Source organism: Sarcophilus harrisii, chromosome X (genome assembly GCF_902635505.1).
Source record: "Sarcophilus harrisii chromosome X, mSarHar1.11, whole genome shotgun sequence".
Classification (NCBI taxonomy): Eukaryota; Metazoa; Chordata; class Mammalia; order Dasyuromorphia; family Dasyuridae; genus Sarcophilus; species Sarcophilus harrisii.
This window is the reverse complement of record NC_045432.1, coordinates 39961121-39979557: the sequence shown is the minus strand read 5'-3', so window position 1 is coordinate 39979557 and position 18437 is coordinate 39961121.

The window sequence follows — 18437 nt, the reverse complement described above, 5'->3', positions numbered from 1 at the left end:
TACCAGTGCCTAGGAACAAAATTGAAAATGTCAAGAACTAGTTTTCTATTTGATTATGGTAGAATGAACCGATAGCTCAGTGTAGAAGCTAGAAGCAGATTTATTTACAAGTATATTATCCATTTAGGGACCCTTACTTTAGCTAAGTCAGTGTGCTAATAAGTCACCCTGGTTCCTTAGTGTGAATCAGCTCTGGAGAATGAGCTGCTCGGTCCTGGTGAGAAGAAAGGTCTCAGTCCAGGAATGAAAGGCAGATTCAAAACTAGAATAGGGAAATAGGCGCTTTTGCCAGGACCCTGCCATTTTAGGGGTTCACTTCTTTCTTGCAGTGGTCCATTGGCCCTGAGCCATGTAATGGTTCCCTCCTCTTGTCCCTCTCCAAACCCTGCATACTCCCAAGATTCTGGGCCTGTGGTACTCCTTTCCTAGCACCTGCCTTTCCTACTGCCAAATCACCACCTAACTCTTGCTGGGGTTGTTACAAGAGGTGGTAAGTTGTGCTATCGAAACTTGGCTGGACTTTCCAGAGAATGTTCAACTGTGTTAGCTAGAGGTGGGATCCCAAGGTCTTCTTTCTCTTTGGGTGAGCTTTTCTCAGCCTAGTATTGCCCTCTCCTCTCTACTGGCAGCCTCTTCAGCAGCATAGTCCCAGTCTACCAGAGGGGGGGGGGCAGGGCAGAGAAGGAAGTTGCCCTTGGGTTTAGATTGGATTTAGATCCCGTGGGTCTTTCCTTCCACTGAGCCTGGTATCCCAAGGTCTGAGATCTTCTTATCTCCAGGACTCCTCCCCACCCTTCCCTTCCAATTTCCTCCCCCGCCCTCACCAACAAGCTTGCCACATGCACTAGAATTTCCAGTAATGGCTGATGAAAATCCACTGGGTGAAAGGATCCAAATCTGTGGACTTTGACAAACAATGACAGATGAAAACAAAGTGATGCTTTTCAAAGGACTAGACAGTTGTGTCCAGACGGGAAAGCCATTTATTTGCTATAGGAGGCCAAGTAATGCAGCGTAACACCATTCAGAAATGCCAAAGTGAAGTGCATCTATCAGGAGCAGTGGGTCTTCTGGAGAAGCATCTTTCTCAAAACCAAACCACCGGGACCAGAATGGCTGAAGAGCTCAGAGCACAGTAGGAGCTGGGGCTAAGTGAAAGCCCTTCGGGAATTCTGTGGATGATCAAACAAGGTAGTATTGGATGATCTTGATTTCCAAGATAAGCAAAGCTTTCTTTTCCCAGTGGAGGAGACTCCACCTTGGATCCCACCCTCCTCACCAAATCCTAGGATGTAAGGATTCTCTCCAGACAATCTTTAAGGACATCTAGTCCAACTCCCTCATTTTATTAAGGAGGCATCTGGGGCCCAGGTCACACACAAACTCTTGGCAGAGATGGGACTGGATCCGACGCAACTCCTCTAATCTCAAATCCAGTCATCTTTCCACTATAGCTTTGCTCTATACCTAGCGATTTCAACCCATGAAGAATGAGTCATCCTCCAGCCTCTCAGGTAAAAACCTTAAAACTAATAGCTCAGGATGGTCAAGACCCTAAAAGGAGAAGAAGCTATCTGAACAATAAAGAGTTTTGTAAAGAATGCTCTCTCCCTTCTCCAGTGTTCTTGCATGTACTCACCTGTTTACATGTTGTGCTTTACAGCTAAGCTCCTCAAGCGCAGGGGGCATTTGGCTCTAGTCTCTGAATTTGTTTGCGAATTCTGAGTGGGTAGCATGGGGCCAGACCCAGAGTGGGTGCCTAAGAGTTGTGGGTTTGAAATGAATTCCTAGAATGTTTACCCCTAAGAAAAGAGCTTATCTTATTTGTTTGGGTATCCTCAGTACAGGCTTCTTCTAACTTTTAAGGTGTATTCCCTTGAGGTCTGAAACTGAAACACAAATGTTGTCAATCACATTGACACAGGACTATCGCTGTCTCTCTCCCATCTCTGCTAGATGCCAGAACGTTATTGACAGGGGTATGATTACAGATGGCAAAGGACTAAGCATCCTCTTTACCCCCAGGGCACGAGTTTATGGGCCCAGTCCTTGGATAACTGAAAGGTCCTCAAGGAGAAATGGGTAGCCATACATAGCATGTAAGGTTGGAAGGTTTGGAGAAGAGATCCTCACAAGATCTAAAAGAACGATAGAAACAAGCCCTGCCCTGGACACTGAATCAAAAGACTGGAAGAGGTGGTATAGACATATATGTTGGTGCCTGGTTCTCATTACTCTGTTTGACCTTGGGGACCAGTAGATCTCTGAGGAGATACTGATTTTTAAAGGCTGGAAAGGAGAGAAGCTTTATGGTAATTGATAGCTATAGCTCTTCATGCCATGGGGAAGGTTAGAAATACTGTCTTGACAGAGAAAACTTGGAATCTGTTCTGGGCTCTGCTGTTCACTAGCCAAGTGACTTTGGAGAAGGCATTTTCTCTTTCTCTGTTTGGTCCTCAGGAAAATGAACAGTGTAGATAGCTCTAACAATCTGTGATTTTCTCCTGTGAAATGAAGTCTCTATAGGTTGGTTATTTAGGAATGAATCAGTGAAAAAGGAAAAGGAAGGAGTGAAGTCTAGAACAGGAAAGAGAGACAAAACTGGGGAGTGAGATAGAAAGAAATCTGAGGGCTATCCAATCAAGAACCCCTGGAAAGCCAAAGCAGATCTCCCGAAGAGAGTCCCTCCCCATTTCGCACCTCCAAGATATTTTTGTTCAGATGCATAATTTATAATGGAAGCATATTCCCAACATCAGGCTCCTTTAGTAAAAAAAGGAGCTCCATGAGGGCAATGAGTATCTTTTCAAAATTTTGCATCTCTCACAGTATGTAGCACATACTTCACATCCAGTAAGTACCCACTAAGTACACTAGACAGTGCTCACTGCCTCCGTATTTCTAGGTGCTTGATTTTTGATGAATGAATGCCAGTTTACTGAACCAGTCAGCATTTATGAGGTACCCACAATAAATACACAGATCACAAAATTCACAACTCGGTAAATATGCTGGTTAGAAGGCTCAGCTCAAAGTGTTTGTCTAACTTCTTCAATGAACTTAATAGATTTTTAAACTTTAAACCCATTTTGTTGGCCTTCATTAAGACCACACCGGACTTGGAATCAGGCAGAAGGTTTATGTCCAGCTCAGCCATCAGGGATCTGAGTTACCTCAGGCAAACCGCATTGTCATTCCGAGTCTTGGTTTTTTTTTTTTTTTTTCTTTTGTCAAATGTGGAGGTTGGCTTTAGATTTGTTTGAGTTGGAAGGACCTTGGAGAGAGACCATTTTGAAGCTGTGTTTGTGGAGGGGATTTTTGTTCAGGTACTGATTGGACCAGATGGCCTTTCCAACTCGGACAGTGTGTGTTTGCAGGTGATTGGTTTTCTGCAGTGTTAATCTGTAAAGACTTTTAAATGTTCGGTGGAAGGGAAGCCCCATCTAGATCCGTCTGGGTCATTAATCGACCATACAATATCATGAACTGCCTTTTCTGGCTATTGTCACTCTGACAGGGGACCATATGGTAGGCAGCTGTGCAGTCCAAAACTTCCTCCCCACCGCTGGGGCCCAGATTCTCCTACCTTTATTTGCTGCCGCAACAAGATCCTTGGGTTTGGGAAAGCATGGGGCTGCATCTAACCGTCCCTGAGTTGACATGGGAAAGCTGCGGCTCTGACCCAGACAAGCAACAGTGGGTTTTGTTCGGACTCCCCTTGCCGGCTTTCTACCCCTGTAGCTTGCATTGAACAAGGCGTTTCCTGTACACCAGCTATCAAGAATGCATAAAATGTACCCCAACGAGTCAACCGGGTTATGAGCTTTTGGGAATGAGGAAAGTGAGATTTTCTGTTTTTAAACCACTTTATGATATCTCATATTCAATGAGGAGACATTGTTTGATTTGAAACAGTATATGGAGTAAACAGAATCTAAACCGAGCTGTTAGTTGATTTAGGTCAAAACAGATGTCACATTAAATCTCATTTCACCAGGAGTTCCAAGGGCAAAGGATGGAAGAACCAGTGAGCTCCTGGAGGATGGAGAAGCATTTGCCCAGGATGCTATAGATGAAATCTCTGCACTGGATGCGACATCAGACAAGGTGCTTCTTAGAGCCCCTGGCAGCCCTTGGATTTTACGAATTGCCATTTCCATATTTTAAAAAATTCAGGTCAATTCTGTTAGGTTCTGAGTAGTACATCTTTGGAAGGTTATTAGAAAGCTAGAGCCTGTCAAGCCTGGCCACTAAACTCAAAACCACATCTTGTGAGTGTTAAAGAAATGGCATAACCAATTAAAAGAAGAGAAGACTTGTGGTGGGGGATATAGATTGTGGGAAGGACATGAGAGCTACTTTTGAAGATCTTAAATATCTGGAAGGATGCCACGTCACAGTCTTAGTCTTATTTAGGCATGGTTCCAGAAAGCAGAAACAAGACTAAAGAAGTACAAGGAAGCAGGCTTTAGCTCAATGTCACAAGTTTGTAAGAAGGAGGCAAAATGACCTAGTAGGTACAGGGCTACACTTTGGAGTCAGGAAGGCCCAGTAAGTCTCTTAGCTGATTGTTGAGAGACTCAAATGAGACAATGTATACATGGCACTTTTAAATCTAATTAAATTTAATTTTTTAAAAAAATTTACTTTCAGGTCCAAATTCTCTCCTCATTTTTCTTTCCTCACCCCCTCCTCATCCCCATTACCCCCACTAAGAAATCAAGAAAAACAAAGCTTGCTACAAATACCCAGTTAAAACAAATTATCCACTGGCCATATCCTTCCCAGAATATGTCTCGATTTGCACTCTTCTATCTAGAGGTGGAGAGCCTGTTTCATCATGAATCCTTTTGAACTGTGGTTGCTTCCATTGTGTTGATCAGAGTTCCAGGACTTATTTGTCTTGACTATATTGTTGTGATTGCATAATTTTTTCTCCCAGTTCTTCACTCTATATCAGTTCATACAAGGCTTCCCAGGTTTCTCTGAAATCCTCTCTTTTAGCAAGTCTTCTGGCACGATAGTATTCTATCACATTCCTATGCCCTGCCTTGTTCATATACTCCCCAAGTGATGGGCACCTCCTGGTTGCCAATTCTTTGCCACCCAAGTGCAAAGCACTTTGCGAACCTTAAAGTTTTGTATAATTGTGGGTTATTGAACAAACTGAATAAAATTGAGTAAAAAATGGAAGGGCCAATCTAGTGAAGTAGTAACTTCCCTTTCACTGGAGGCAGTTGAGCAAAGAGATCTTTTAGGAGGCAGGTAGCTACACACAGTAGATAGCCTGCTGAGTCTGGAATCAGGAAACTTCAGCAAATCACTTAAGAATATTCTCACTGACTGACCTCTCAGTCTTGTGAGCTGGTATTAGGGAATTCTTGCATTTGGCAGGGGTTGTATTCAGTGACCTCTGAAACCTCTTCCAAATCAGATTCAATAACACCTCCTCATTCCTCACCCAGAGACAGAGAAATGTATGAGCCCATAGCCTTAGCATTCTTGGCTTTGCTATGTGCTTACTTTCTGCTTGGAGCAAAACATAATCTCTTTGGACCTCTAACAGGGCTATTTAGAGCAAGTATTACCTCTCCTAGTTTTGCAAACCTTGGAGTGTCTCTGTTATCTCAAGAAATGTAAAATTCTGAAATCCCAAAACAAAATTGTTTTTACTTGACTTTTAGTTTGAAGAAATAAACATAGGCTACAGGGAAAAGAGGATTTATTTCTTAGGTTTAGGCTTTATAGACCTACATTGAAATCTTGGTTCTGCCATTTTGAAAGGGGAAGGGAACAAAGATTTATCTTTAAGTGTCTTCCATTTTCCAGGTGCTATCCTAAGTGTCTTTTATAATTATTATCTCACTTGATCCTCACAATGCCACAAGATAGGATCTCCATTTTAGAGATGAAGAAACTGAGGCAGAGATAAAGTGACTTGCCCAGGATCACCCGGCTAGGAAGTGTCTAAGGGCAGATTTGAATTCTGATCTTCCTGACTACAGGCCTGACACTCTGCCCACTGCATGACTTAGCCACTAAGGGCCTCAGTCTTACCTGAAAAAAATGAAGGGGTTGGTTACATGCTCTCTGAAGGTCCCTTCCAGATAGTCATGTCTTTTTTGATCTCACCGGTGTGGAACCTCTTATTAACTCCAAAAAACAAGCAACTATCAGTTCCCAAAGTTACTTTTCCAAATTATTGAAAGCTTTTCAAATGCAGTCCATTATTTAGAATCTCACTTTCCTCTCGATTGTCTATTCTGGTCCTAGAAATAGCAAACCACTGTGCAGTTAATACAGTTGGTCTTTGCTCAACAAACGACTAAGGCCCCATCCATCAATGTGGCACAATAGGAAAAACCCATTTTAAATGGCCTGGGGAGAGCTTTCTGGAAAGTCTTTTTGGAAAGACTGATTTGGCAGTTTACCTTGAGAATTTTACTTAAAAAATTAGTCTCTTTGCCAGTGAAGGGAAATGAAGGCTGTCAATGTGCCTCCATTCCCTTTCCGGTACACAAAACCCAATAAAAATGAAATAACAATGCAGATCATTTCCATCTTATTAAACTGATAAACAGACAGACATTTTTGTTCAAATGGAGTCTTGCCAACAGCAGGCTATGCTGTGCCGCAGTATTGCCGGGCTGTGCATTGTTTCCATTATCGATGTCAAATGCCACACAACCAATTTTGCTTGGACGACTGGCATCAACCGTGAAGGCAGTCAGCAGGAATAGGTGCTTGTCCTCTTTGCCCTCTGTGGCTGGTTAGAGCCTAAGGCTGGCAAAGGGAATGACTTTGCCCACATTCTTAGACTGATTTCTCTTTCATTTTCTGTCCCACTACCTTCACTTTGTAAATGTTTACTGAGTAGTGCCCACTGTACTGAGCTTGATAGATACTGCTGGAGTTCTAAGACTCCAAAGTCCAGGAACTTGCAGGCTGGGTACTTTAGAGTGCCACAGGAGTAGGGTGAGGCATGAGGAATACTTGAATACTAGAGCTAACAGAAATTTCAGAAATCATCTCATCCAGAGAGGTCTAGTAGTGGAAGGAACCCCGAATCAGAAGTGAGAGACCTGGCTTTGAAACGTGGCTCTGCATCTTACTACTTCCCCCTCCCTGGACCTCAGTTTCCTGCTTTGTAGACAGGGACATTGGAATAGAATAGACACTCTCTAAATACTCAGTACTGTAAATCTCTTCATTTTATGAAAGAAAAAAACATTCAGTGATTCTCTCAGGGCCCTAAAGCCAGATCCAGCTTCAAAACTTACCTAATACAAAGCCTGCCTACCCAGGTATCCCTTCTGTGATATCACTGAAAACGCTCATCCAGTTTGGATTTGGAGACCTCCAGGGATGGTGAATACCTAAGCTCAGGAAGCAGCCCATTCCACTTTGCAAGGGCTTTTAGACAGCCCATTCTATTGCCGGATAACCTGCATTGTTAGAGCTTTTGTTGGTACATTTCCTGTGGCAGGCATGCCTTCATGTTTGGTCAAAAAATGTGCCTTTCTTGGAGGCTCAGGATAGAGAGAATTATTTGCCCAAAATCACAAAGCAAGTTAATGGCAGGACGAGATCTCTCAACTTCCAACGCAGCCCCCTTTTGAACAATAAGGCATTTTAAAAGAAACTCAAATAAACCTACTGGCATATATTTTGTTGCTAAGAATAGTAGAAAATGAAAATCTGCCCATTGTCTTTACTGTCCTTCCAAAATCTATGCTAAGCTCCTTGAGGGTAGGGTACTGGTGTCCCCAATACCTCGCAGAAGACGTGGCACAAAAAGATTAATGAATGTCTATTGATTGATCTTTAATCCCAGTGTGTAATTGATGCTTTTTAAATTGAACTGATTGATGCGGATATACCCTCCACCAACATTGATTGCAACCCCTCTGTAACAGAGTTTTACCCACAGGTGAAAGTCACCATCTTATACGGTCAGTATGGCAAGGAACTTTCCTTTCCAAACTTAGCCAGGCAAGTTCTCAGACATGAACTCCATTTGCCATCTTACAATGAAAACATACTGATTCTAGTAAGAACTTCACGTGGACTGGGTTATTTTGCATATCAGTCAGAGGACTTGGGTTGAATCTCACTTCTGCCCCTTACTCCCTGGGTGATAACAGGCTAGATATTTCCCCTCTGGGTCTCAGTTTCCTCATTTGTAAAATGTGGGGGTTAGATTGGATGGCTTCTGAGACCTCTTCTATCTCTAGGCCTCTGATACTAGGATCCAGAAATATCAAATGAAATGGTTGAATTAACAGCCATTTAATGCTCACTAAGAAGCACCTGGAGCCCTCGCCATCACTGAGCAAGGGCCGAACTAGGCATCTTCCACCTGCTCAAAGCAACACCTTCCAATCTGTGCCAGCACAAGGTGGTCTCTACCTCCTGCTTCCAACTTGATCTCCCAACTGGCATGTGGAGAACCTCCATTGCAAAGAGGAACAAACTTCCCTGTGATCTTAGGCCTTGCTTCTCCTGCTGTGCCCGTTCCTTGAAGGAAGAGGAAAGTTGGTAGGAAATTACCTTTTTTTGCTGTGCAGATTCAACTTCCACCTCCTGCTGTGCCCTTTACTGCCTAAAGCCTCCCCTTCAGTGGGAAGAGGAGTAGTGAAGTGGGCTTTATCATCTGGCTTTATGCCCCCCGTGGGAAACTGCACTCACTTCCAAGCCCTATCTCCAACAACCTTTTGAAAGAAGAATGACTCCCTCTAGTCAGCGATGAACATTATCATATTTGGTCATACCCATCACATCCTAGTGATTCTGAACCCTTGTAAAGTCATCATCTAAATGCCATCTCCCCCCATACACCTGGTTTCTTATCTCTATCTCCTTCAAGTCTCCCACTCTAAAGTTTCAGTCCTTACACTATACCCTATGGAATGCCTATTCCATAGACTTCCCTTCATCCTAAATCTTTTTCTTTCCCACTCCTTCCATCTGCTAGCTCTTACTGCTCCGCATTGATGATGTAGCCTCTCTGGCTGCCCTTTCCAATACTGGCAACATCTTCATTCCCCTTACTAATTGATGAGGGAGAATTATGTATGTATGTATTTGTGTGTGTGTTGAGAGAGAGAGAGTTATATTTATATATATATATATATATATATATATATATATATATATGTAGTTATAGTTATAATCATATACATATAGTTATATATATGTATGTATATATATATATATATATATATATATAGAGAGAGAGAGAGAGAGAGAGAGAGAGAAAGTCTTCCTGAAATACTTTAACTACTTAATTGTTCAACCTCCAACTTTCCATGATCTAACGCTCAGTCACCCACAAGGTCATACTCTTGATCTTGGCACTAGATCAAAGGTGTCACATCTATGTTCAAGAATTCCAAGATCTCTTTATGTGACCGTAACCTAATGACTTTTCATCTTTCCCTCTGCCTTCCCTTAAAAACCCCTCTTCATGCATACTGTGGACCTCCAGTCCTTTGACTCCTCAATTCTCTCTTAGGGAAGAAATAGCCCCTGCTCTCATAAAGCTTATAGTTTAGTAGGAGGATAAGATAAAAACAGATATCTGTAATAAATGATTATATAGGATAAGTGCATTAGAGAGGCAAAAATGCCTCTTTTTTCTACAGCCAGCTCAAATGGATTGTTAAAGTTCTTTTCTTGACACCTCTCCCAAGAGCCTTTTCCCACAATTCAATTATTTATGATTGATACAAAGAGCAGGTGTATAGCTAAATAAATTCTCCTCTTCAGTCCTTCAGCATGAAACTCATCTAACTCCTTTAGTCCTTTGTCGTGGGTTCTTCTTTCCAAACTCTTAACTGGTTTTGATCTGTTGGCCTAAGGGGACTGTACTCCCGTCACCTCTTTTTCGTCCACTGGCTTGACTTGGGATTCAATCCGTTGATTTTACCTCTCAGTTTTTCCACTTCCAGCATCCTTTCTATGCTGATTTCATTACCTGACTTTGCCTACAAATAGAGGAATCAGTGTAATGAGAACATTTATTAAGCCATATACAAATAGCACATGACCAACTTGGAACTAAGAGATCAAGGAAGGATTCTTTGAGGTAGTGACACTAGAGCTAAGTTTACAGAGAGCCTTAGAGTCCTAAAACATCCAGATGAATTGCACTCTAATGCCTTTCCTTTGTTGATTATTTCCAATTTATCCTGTATACTGATTGTTTGTCCCTAATTGTTTGCATGTTGATTTTGGACTATGAGCTCCTGGAGAGCAGGGACTCCTTTCTTTGTACGCTCACTGCTTGACCCGGTGCTGGGGCATGTACTAAGTGATAAATATTTACTGACTGACTTTCATAAAAGATGACTAAAGAGACAGGCACTTTTAGAGAATCCTGGGAAGACTTGTACAAATTGATGCAAAGTGAAATGAGAAGAACCAGGAGAACAATTTATACAGTGACAACGATGTAAATCCAAATGACTTTAAAAGGCCTTAAAACTCTGATCAATGCAATGATCAATCAGAGGACCCATAATGCTGCATACAACCCACCTCCTAACAGTGGGTGATGAAGTCGAGAAACAGAAAGGGACATGTACTTTTCAATGATGCAAATGCATGCACTTGTTTAACTATGCTTGTTACAAAGATTGTGTTTTCCTTTTATTTTTTCTCATTGGAGCATGGAGAGATGGTAACCAGCAAAAATGCTGCCAGAAAAGAAGAAAAGAGAGCCATTCAAGCATTTTTAAACATTCACAGAATAGTTCAGAAGGAAACAGACAAGCAGGACAACTTTGAGAAAATAACCATGCCAAATTTATTATATACTTAAAAAAAGCAAGCTGTATGTAATAGGAATTTGTGGTTCCACACAGAATGCTCTGTTGTTCTACTGTATAGAAATGTTTACTTTTAGGCATGTCCGTGAAATTCAGAATTTAAAAAATAATACTTAAAGAGGTGGAGATGAGGAGGGATAGAGGCATAGAGACTAGCTTGTGTGAATGCTCTAAGCACATCATAGAATGCCAAATGCAGGCTTTCAGGGCCTAGCTGAATTTGTATTCCCTAGAGGCAGTAAGGAACCACTGAAGCTTTTTGAGCAGAGGAATAACAATGTCAGTTCTGTGCTCCTAGGAAGATTATTTTGGCAGTCATGTGATTGATGGGTTGTAAGGAAGACTAGAAGCAGAGAAACCAGTAGAACTATTCTAAGAGTTCAGGCAAGAGGACATAGATGAGCATTTGAACCAAGATTGTAGCCATTGAAATGGAGAGAAGGGGACAGAAACCAGAGATGTAGAACTTACAGGACTTGGCAGCTGATTGGATATGGGGGATGACAGATGAAGGGGTCTAGATCTGGGGTCTTTTGCCTTTTCTATGTCCTGCCCTGTTGATAAACTGGGAAAACTTCTCAGAGTAATGTTTGAAAATACATAAAATAAAATATACAGACTTAAAAAGGAAACAAATTATGTTCAAATGCAGTTATCAAAAATATTAAAAAAAAAAGTTCATAGACCCCAGGTGAAGAAGTCTTGGTCCAGTGAGCTTGTTATATGAGATCCAGTTCTGCGATTGTAAGTATAGACACCAGAAAGGATGATGGGTATCCAAAGGAAAAACAGGAAAGTTTGGAGGAGCTTAATGGTTTAACAGAAAAGAGATGGATTCCATCTCAGACCCATTAAGGGGTTAGGACACTGATAGGACATTTGGGTGGAGCTGTCCAGTCAGCTGTTGACCGTTCTAGAGTGAATTTCAGGAGAGAAGAGAATACTGGTGAAGTGCCCAGGCGAGAGAAAAACAGAGCAGCCAAAATAATGAAGTTTTAAGAGCGTTTATTGCTAGCTAGCGACTGAACCCAACACGGACACTGGAGGGGTCAGTAATGAATGGCCTCAGGGCCATATATTTATAGAAAGAAGAGAGAGACATCAAAATGTTTCTTGTTACAATTGTCATCATAAAGGAATTTCTATTCTAAACAGAAGGCAAAGTTATCACTCTAAGGGGGTCATTCTCAGGCAGCAGCAAGCAGCATTTCTTTAAGCTTATCAGGTTGTCAAGGTCTCAGGAGTCTCAGGACAGTACGTCTGGGCTGTTAAAAATACCATCTGCATTAGGGAGTGAAGAACTAGTAATAGACTTCTAACTACAAAGATTCAAGAGTATGTTTCTCAAGGTCCCATTTGGGGTGCTTTTCCACTTCACTGGCAATACAGATGGGGGAGTTATCTGCACAGAGATCATTGAGCCCATGGAAACAGACTAGAGGCTATCCAAATAGGAGAAGGCCTTTAACAGAGCCTTGAGAAATACCTATGCTTAGAGGGCAAGAGAAATCGCCAACATGGGAGAGAAAAGAACAGCGGTTATTTAGGTATGAGAGAGAAGCAAGAAACAGGGTCACTGGAGTGAAAGGCCAAAAGTACAAAGAAAAAGGGTGTAATCAGCAGAATCTGATGCTGCCCAGAAGCCAGGGAGTATGAGGATGATTGAGGCAAAAACACATCAGTTCTTTCAGCTAAAAGATCATTTGTGTCTTTTTGATGAGTTATGTCATTGAAGTGAGGACAGAAAGCAGACTACAAGGGACAGAGAGGGAGGAAAGATAGGAAGTGGGGCTGATTCTCAAGTTGGACAGGGAGTAGAAAGGGAGAGAACAGAATGAGTGGAAAAATGTTTATTAAGCACTTACTGTGTGTAAGGTACTATGCTAATGGCCAAGGATACAAACGGAAAAAGCAAGTCTGTCCTCATCCTCAAAAAGTATTACGTCCTAATATGGGAAGACAATACATATTGGGGACTGGTGGGAGGGGTGCATGTTTTACTAGAAGTTGCAGGGTTGGTGAGTGGAATACTCCAACACCTGATTGACATGGCCTTTTCAGGAAGATTAATGGGTTTTTTAGAAATTATTGTTACCCAAGTTTATACAATGATCAATTCTGAGGGACGTGGCTCTTTTAAACAGTGAGATGATTCAGGCCAGTTCCAATGGTCTTGTGATGGAGAGAGCCATTGACACCCAGAGAGAGGACTGTGGGGACTGAGTGGGGATCACACATAGTGTTTTCGCTCTTTTTGTTGTTGTTTGCTTGCATTTTGTTTTCTTTATCATTTTTTTCCGGTTTGATTTGATTTTTCTTGTGCAGCAAGATAATTGCATAAAGATGAATGCATATATTGGATTTAACGTGTATATCTCCCATGCTTAACATATATTGGACTGCTTGCCATTTAGGGCAGAGGGGAAGGGGGAAAAGTGGAACACAAGGTTTTGCAAGGGCTAATATTGAAGAATTATCCATGCATATGTTTTGAAAAATAAAAAGCTTTAATAAAAATTTATTGTTATCAAAACTAGAAAGGGTGGGTAGATGGGCTGAAGAGTAGACATTTGGATTAGGCCAGAAGTGGTGAAATCTTAGAGACCCAGGGCAAGGAAAAGAGGATTAGGCTGGAGGCAGAGGTTGTAGCAGATAGAGGATTTCAGTTTTAAAGTATAGTGGAGTCAAGGCCAAGTTTAACAATGAGGGGTTACCTAGATATGCTTATAGGCTAGTGGTGCCAAACTCAAATAGAAATGGATGCCTGTGGGCTGCATATTGACTTAGAAAACCATAAATTAACATTACCTATGTTATGTTGTATTTTTATTTATTTTGTTATTACCCAATTGCATTTTAATCTGGTTTGGTTGTAGGCAATAAAGAAAAGAGCCAGCACATGGAGATTAACGATGAGGGAATCCATAAGTATTTGTTCAATACCTACTTTGTGTCAGGAACTGTGCCTATGAAGCCAAAAGTTAAAGTCCCTTACCTTGAGGAACTTACCGTATAATGAGTGAAGCTGTAAGTATTATAGGTATATATAAAAATAGTCCAAGCTATTTGAGGGGGGCAGTGTACTAAGAGCAGGGGGCAGGGTTGGTCAGGAAAGATGGTACTTTAGCTAAGTCTTTTTCTTTATCGTAAAACTTTTTATTTTCAAAACTTATGCATAGTTTTCAATATTCACCCTTGTAAAATCTTGTGTTCCAATTTTTTTCTCCCTCTTTACCCCCCCCCCCACATCCCCTCCCCTAGATGGCAAGCAATCCAATATAGGTTAAACACGTGCAATTCTTCTAAACATTTCCATATTCATCATGCTGTACAAGAAAAATCAGATCAAAATGGAAAAACACAAGAGAAAGAAAAAAATCAAGTAAACAACAACAAAAAATTGAAAATACTATGCTCTGATCCACTCTCCCGCTCACTTATCTTGAAAAATCAGCATTTTTAATTCTCAAATGCCAGCTATATCACAAAGCCACCGAGTCAAATTTCAAGGCGGGGAGTCTTCACAACTAGGAGAGCTTGACTCAGGATTAGCCTTCAGGTCAGAGACAAGAGTTGGGCAAGAGCAATAGCAATCTAGATAACTAGTGGCAGTGCCCGCATAGAAGAGAGCCATAGAGCCACTAAATTGAGGCAACCCTCTTACAACAGGGTTGTTGTTGTACTGCAACAGAATTGCACTGCAAGGCCTCTGTGCATTAAAAGAAGGTCTTCCAGAGGCTCTCAGCAGGAATCAGCATCCCTGATGATAAACCCCTCTCTACTTAGCTAGGCTAGGTCCTTAGACCACAGAAAACATGGACCATCACTGCCTGGGTCTTGTGCAGTCAAAGCTTAAGTGTCATCATCCTTTCATCACTGAAGCTGACCTTCCCTCAATCACCACCATATGACACCAGAATGGAAATATTATCAACATCATTATAGTCGATATTTATTATTTCTCAAAACAAACCTTTGAGATAGGTAATACAGGGATTATCCCTCTCCCCATCTTACAGATGAGGAAACTGAGACTCAGAGAGGTCAAGTGATTTTCCCAGAGTTACACAGTGTTAAAGCTCAAAAAGATACTTAATAAAGACATCTTGGCCTGTTGAATTAAAAATAATAAACATTTCATATACTTAGGTTTCTAATGCAGTAGCAGTCTGATTCTTGTTCTTATACTGTTTTTCAAAATTATTAGGGAATGAGATCCATAGCACAATGGATACTGTCCTGCAAGATCAAAACAATGAAAATGACCTTCACTCTTAGTGTTTACAGACCAGACACTTTCCTAAGAATGTGGAGTATTAGAGGAACGCACAGCTAAACATACCGAGCCAACTCATTTTCATGAACTTGTTTATTCCAGAGATAATATAAAACGTAGTACCTTTTAGAAACAAAGGTCAAGGCATCACCTGGTCAGGATCATGGAAGAGGGATAGAAACAGTGGCTCGGGACTTCCCTAGGTCCAGCCTTGTTTACAAGTTTTATTTCCACATCATTTCAATAAAATAGCTCATTTTCCAAGCTCACTATTACAACACTCTAATCGTTATTCTTGCAGTAACTCAAGAGATAGTACAGAGTATAGAATCCTAGCAGTGAAAATGTCTGTATTGCCGAGATCATTTTCTTCTAATAACTTTGTACCTTATACTCCCATCATTATACCTTAATACTGGAAATTTCAAGCTATTAAAATAAGCACACCCCAGTCAACTTAACACAGAAAGACAGCTTACACTTATTACCTAGAAATACAGTACAAACAGCTGTCATAATGGGATCCAAGGATCTTATTTGTTGAGTTGTAACTGCAAAGTAAAAAACATGTGAAGCCTTTGAGTATTAGCAATTGAAGAAGTACTCTTCCCCAATTGGCTGCTTGAAAGTTATGATGATTTAGAACTGATTTGCAATTATAAAGGACTTGAAATCATTGCAGAATTTCCCCCCAGATCTGATTGATGTGGTTTAACATGTTTTGGATGTAATCTCTCCCCCTTTAACACTTTTTAAACATAAGTCTTTTTAAAGACAAAAATGCTGATGATTTACAGACTGTACTGGTCTCTCTCTCTCTCTCCCCCCCCCATACAAAAAAAAACAAATAATATTTAAAGTATCTAATATGTATTTTAAAAGTCAGACTCAGTGGGATTTGGGGAATTCCAACTTGGAAATTTAATATTTGTTTAGTTTCATGTTTACAAGTGTACCTGAATTTGAAACCATAGCTTATTATAATGATTTTCTCTTTTGGGGATCTTACAGTTCCAATTTTCCTCCAACTTTCCTTAAGAGTCTCTTTGTAGAATATTCAGTGTTTGAGTTGTTTTTGAGTCTTTGAAAACCTTGACACATACCTTATTATTCAATTAATTTGCTTTAGCCAAGTTGCTCCTTTTCATTATTTGCCATAAGGCAAGCCTTACTCAAACCATTATTTCTAATTAACCCTTTTAAAGTAAGGTCAAGGGGACATTTGGGGGTTTTCCTCTCTCCCTTTATGCTCAATAGTCTGCTATGCTTTAGTAGTCAAATTTTATTGGAACTTTTCAAGGACTTAAACATTTAATAAGTGGAATGGGTTGCAACTTTGTGTCAAGTAGTGCCTTGTATTTAATAAACATTTTAACAAATGCTGCTTGAAATAAACCTTCTGCAATCAGTGCTCCAAGAGAAATTCACCTACTTAAAAACATCAGCTTCTGGATAAATCTTGGCTACGTTAAACATATCTTCTGTTTTGATAAGGAAGGTACAGGGGCTTACAGTTCTGTGGTTTGGACATATAGAGTGATACTACAAATGAGAATGAAAAAGAAATGGGCATATAATAATTTTGCCCAAATTTGATTTTATTGGCAACTGTGTGTATACATATATATATATGAAAAAATATATATTGTATATGCATACATACACACACATACACATATATAAAAAAGTAGATATCTGCTCAAAAATATTCTGACCATAGTGGCAGGACAACATTTTGTTTGCATTTGATCATTCCCATGTGAAGGAATGAAATCTATCATTCTACTTCTGGACATCCTACCATCCATTTGCAAGTTATCATTATTACAGAACATTTGGATTTTTGAAAGTTCCCCCCCCCTCTTCTTTCTGGCTAGTCCATCCACTTAGGCCCCGTAGTTTTTTCCAGCTACTTTCCATTCAGCTAAAAAGCACCTTGAAAAGTATCAGGTTTAGAAATTCTGTCAAGTCAACATTAAATTGACCTTATGTAAGTAAAGCTAATGGGGACAGAGGAACAGCAAATTCTTGAAGTGAGAATGCTGGACTTAAAATTAGGAAGACAGGCTCAGATCCTGCCTCTGACATTTAGCCTCTGTCTGACTCTGGGTATGCCACTTACCCTTTCAGAACCTCAGTTTCCCAGTTTGTGCAATGAACTTTGCAGAATGAACTCTGTCGTACCTACACCACAGGGCTGTTGCTTATGAAGAGGCTCAGGTGAGAAAATGGATGTAAAAGTACTCTGCAAACTTTTAAAAGACTCTAATACAGGCTTAAGCTTGTAGTAGATTGGACTGTCAATACGCTATACTATTATAGAATAGGACTTTCTGTCTCCCCCAAAAGGCTCACAATTAGAAATTCATGTTGTCAGATTTCAATGCTACATGACAAAATTTGTCATGAGTTGATCAAAAAAGAGAGTGAATGGATAAATGTTGTTCAATCTCTTTTCAGTCATGTCCAACTCTTCATGATCCCATTTGGGGATTTCTTGGCCAGGATACTGGAATGCTTTGACATTTCATTCTCCAGATCAGTTTACAGATAAGGACATTGAGGCAAATCTGGTAAAATGACTTGCCCAGGATCACACAATAAGTGTCTCAGGCCACAGGAAGGTGAGTCTTCCCAACTCTGCTTTGCCACCTACCCAGAAGACCTGAGTTCAAATCCAATTCAAACCCAAATGGTGTCACAAAGAGTAGGACATGACTGAACAACAAGAACAAGTTAACACCAGCTCATCCATGTAGCTGTCGACCCCCTCTATCAAACTTTCTCCCAAATCAGTAAGACTGGAAATGTTTTTATGATGTTACAAAAATTCTTGTTTATCATCTCATCTTCTGGGTAAACAATAGGGGCAACCAATAAATGGAAGGCCCGGGGACAGATGAGAGGAGGAAGAGATGAATTAATCAGAATGATTAAAAGAATTCATTTACATGTTAATTTCATTTGTACCTGAAATAAGTTTTTGATTTGAAAAGAAAATAACAATCGTTGCTATCTTCTTTTTTTTATTTAATAGCCTTTTATTTACAGGTTATATGCATGGGTAACTTTACAGCATTAACAATTGCCAACGTTGCTATCTTCTTAACAGAACTTTTGTGAAAACATCAGAACAATTCAGTCCAGCCATACACCAAACTGGTCCACAATGGCACCCACATGCAAGGGCTTAAACCAACAGGGCACCAGGAGACAAAAAAAAAATGGAACTGTCTCTTTTTTCTCCTGTCCCTTTATTTTTTTTTTTATTATAGCTTTTTACAAAACATATGCATGGGTAGTTTTTCAACACTGACCCTTGCAAAACCTTG